This window comes from Strigops habroptila, chromosome 12, assembly GCF_004027225.2.
Source record: "Strigops habroptila isolate Jane chromosome 12, bStrHab1.2.pri, whole genome shotgun sequence".
NCBI classification, from domain to species: domain Eukaryota; kingdom Metazoa; phylum Chordata; class Aves; order Psittaciformes; family Psittacidae; genus Strigops; species Strigops habroptila.
In genome coordinates this window covers 18,784,610-18,788,811 of record NC_044288.2, presented here as the reverse complement: position 1 = coordinate 18,788,811, position 4,202 = coordinate 18,784,610, and positions in this window count along the sequence as shown.

Here is a 4,202-nt window from a genome sequence, read left to right as displayed (position 1 = left end):
ATAGTGTATCAGTGCCTGGTCAGCCCGGAGAGCTGCATTCTAACCCTGCTCTAAAACCAGTGTGACACTGCTCAGGCTTTTTATACTAAATAGCTCAAAGGTTATCTCCTGCTTGTTGAGTATTTCTAGTTACTACAGTTATCCAGTGTTTCTGAAGCTTTTAATAATACAAAGTATTTGGGGAAAACCCCCCCAAAACAGTTCCTTAGTGTCACAAATTAAGAGAATATAAGCAGAAGATATTTTCAACTATTTGATCTGAAGATCATAAAGTCTTACTCTGTAAGACTCTCTAAGTCATGGCTGCACAAACTGCTAAAAAAAATGTCACCACCAAAATACCAGTGAAGCTCCCAACACATAGCACTCTCTATTTCAGCCATGTGCCAAGAAGGAGATATCTTAGAAGTTTAAGTCTGGTAACATTTGGGTTCTAGGATTCAGTTACTTGAGGAATTGGGAAACTGAGGCAGTAACAATCTTCCTTGGAAATCACTCAGAAGGAGGCATAATCAAATTCAAACAGTAATCTAAACTGGGCATGTGAGTGTCTTTGGACAACTCTTAAGCATGTAGTAAGATTTTCAACTTCTATTTTACAAATGCTTTGAGAGTTTGGATAATTTCTAGTAATGCAAAGCTTTGTATGCAAGTTACAGACACCATGAGTTACACGAATTAACTGTCCATAAAGTGCTATTTTTGCAATCTGTGGGACATGAAGTGTGTTAGGTGAGCTATTGAGACACAGGCAAACACAGAGAAACACATTAAAGATTTAAAACGATTTAAAACTTTTTCTTTCTTTTCTTAAATGGACTTGAAAATTCCAGCACAAGATAAAATTCCAGCACAAGATGGTCTCAGGGATCAGTCATTACAACACTTTCCCCCTGTTACACCTAGATATTCTCAGGTATAGCAGGAAATCAGAATGCATCAGCTACAAGCATGAGAACTCTAGTATCTCATTCCCAAAGCTTAATGATCCCTCAAAGAACAGCAGCCCCTTGACAGAGTAGAGAAGCATGTCACATAAACCTTCTGCTAATTTGGCCAAGCTGTGACCCTGTTCCTCCACACCTCCCAGAAGCAGCACCTGAAGGCTGAGGAATGTGGCCATGGGATAGACTGGTTTCCCATCCACGCCACTGAGATGCCACCTCCTGGGAGAAGCGCAGCACATCTGTAGCTGCCGGCTTCCCACTAGCACATCTCTATGCTTTCTGAGCACAGCTTGACGGAAGATGATTTCACTTGACACAGAGCATAACAGAAGAAAAATAGGTTTGCATCTGCTCCTGTACCCACTGTACCGGCTCTCATGGGTAGTTTCCACTCCTGCAGTGAACAAGCCCATCATTGCAAGGACCAAAGCTGCATTTGCTTCTAAAGACTACACTTCAGTGAGGCGTTACAGGAGGGCTTGAGGATTTTGATAGGGAAGGACTAGTGCCCTTCTGAACAGAGGAATGACAAAACAAGGGAGTTCCCTCCCCATTCCCAACAAGTGAACTTATTCTGTCAAAGTTTAACCTTGTTAAAATAGAATATTTCTAAGTGAAGAAAACACAAAAATGCGAGGCTAGTTATTTAAACCTTGATGAAAATACTACCGACATGCATTTTTATCAGGTATCAGCTGTGGAGAGAGGAGAAAAATACTAACTGCTGATTCAGTGATGCAGGTGAGACACATTTCTTACCAATTTCTTATAAATACAGAAAGACTCTCCTTGGAAGGAGATAAGGATCTGTTGGAGTTTAGGGCATGTTAAGGTATTTTTTAAGGAATATGTTGATGGGATAGGTGCAGGTACAAGAAAAGTAATATGTAAACTGTTAACTGCTTCATGTGTAGCTGGTACCTAATTTTGTTATCATTTGGGATGGAGAGCATTCATTGTCTTAGAAGATTAAAGCTTAGAAACATCACCTTAAGAGACTGGTGAGTATTGAGAGGCTGTGGGATGTAGGTTTTGGTGTTTTGTTTTTTCTTTAAAGCCTAAAGGAATGCATTAATTCCCTCAAGTCTTTTATTTCTGATTCAATGATATGTGTGTTACAGAAATAACATTATGAAACCTCCCCACAGAATAAACTTGTAGTGTGTATGTCCAAATAGCTTCCACCAGCCTTAAATAAGAAGTCTCAACAGCCTACATAAAAGGAAGCAAAGCCAATGCTCTGATATTAGTTTAAGAAACAATAGCATTTTAACTGTAAACTTCTCAGTAGTGTGCTGTATGTGATGCAGTGTACTACTTCATTTCAAATTTGACCAAGACCTGAACAGTATTTTTACTGACAGCTGTTCAGCACCTCTAGTTTCTAACTATTGTGCTTTGGGTTTTAGTTTAAATATCCTCAAATGCCTCAAACTCTAAACTTTCTCATAAGTAGCAGTGGAGAGAGAAAGAAATAGAACCAGCAAGCTGCTTTCAAAGACCCATGTATAACTGATCTCCATGATAAGTAACTGGGGTTCTGTTAAGAAAAAAGAGTGTGGTTTCTGTTTCTGCTGTCTATCTGGTAACCACTAAACCATTCATATACTGTGGCTGTTTATACAGAAGTCTAAATGACAGTTAAACCAAACTGCCCTGCCCAAATTTCTTAATTCAGTTTAGTCTCTCTTGTGTCTTTTTAGCAGCCTCCTCTTATCACCACTCAATACATGCCCCTTGCCTTTGTGAGGAAGGCAGGAAAAATAATTACTAGACTTGAGTCCTGCTATTGAATAAACTGCTATTCACCTTTTCTTGTTTTCAGAGGGTGCCTCACTTGCCTACTTTCCCCATACTTTTGGGTCTAAACTTTTTGGCTGCTACTATTGACACATTTAAAATCTACACTGACTGCCAAGAAGAGGGTCTGTCCCTCTTTTGCACAGCTGTTATTGGTTTATGTTCAGCAGCAGCATCGGTGGCACCATTTCCTCTCTTTTAGCAACCCAGCTTAAATCCTGTCCTGCATGTGTTCCTGTCACTGGTTCATTCTTTCCTGCTGCCTTCTCCTGCTTTTTTTCCTCATGTACTGAAATGACTTTACAGGAATGTAATGTGCCAGGCTGTGAGAGGATTGTATGAGGTATTAGGAGTAGATGTTCCTGTTGTCTTTGCTGTGGGTAGCAGTGATGATGTGAGAAGTTAGCTGAGGGATGAAGAGAAACAAGACTTGGACAGAACAGTTATTTGATTTTTGTAGTCATGAGAATTGCCTCTAATATGTAAGAGGAAAAGCTAAACCAGAGCATTTCCTGAAGCCGTTTCACAGCTGGGATAACATCAGACTAAATGTGAATGCCACTGCATGCATTTGCTGTATGATCCTTCAAAAGAGATGGTCTCAATGCATCCTGCACGTGTGGGTTTTCCTGATGACTTCTCTGTGACTCATTCTGCAAAGTCAAACTCTATCTATTTTGTTGCTTCATATTTCACTGCAGTGTTGTGGGTTATTCTGGGATGATCATTAGACCAGTAACTGACTCTTTGTATGCTGGCCTTCACAATAAACCACTAATAGTCTGCTTGGTAATAAATGGGCTTTGTTACTCAATTCCTTGGGGTTTACATGAAATCATGAAATATGCCTCCAAGATGTTTAGTAAATTGTGATTTCTGCTGGGATCAATCCAAATGCACTGAATAAAAAATGGCCTAAATATAGACCTACAAAATGCTGCAAATACACGTTGGCAAAGGCAGCTAGCAGGACTCCTGGGGCCAGGCTAAAGCCCCTGCAGATAATGTATCACTACCGCCTGTCAGTTCATACAGAACTGTGGGTTAGGGTATAAGTTTAATAAATCACACTTCTCTCCATATGTGTGCAAAGTGACTTCAGGGTCCTCATGTGAGCTGTTTTAACCCACAGCGCCTCACGGGTACCACACAGGTAGAGTCGCTGTTGTCGCGCCAGAACTCACCACCAAATCTTTCAGGGTTTCCTTAGTTCCTTTCAAAATACCCAGTTTAAGCCCCTGTACCTCAGCTGGCACCTGATGCTCTCGGGGGTCTGACCAGGATCCCTCTGCCCTGTCACCGGCCGGGCTGCGGCCACCACCGGCATGGCGGCCCTGAGGGGGACGCGTTAAACATGGCGGGCGCGGCGCCACACTCAACATGTCGGCAGCAAAGCCCCGCCCGTCGCTGCCCTCAACATGGCCGGCTCCGGAAGCGGGACCGGAACCTCGGCGG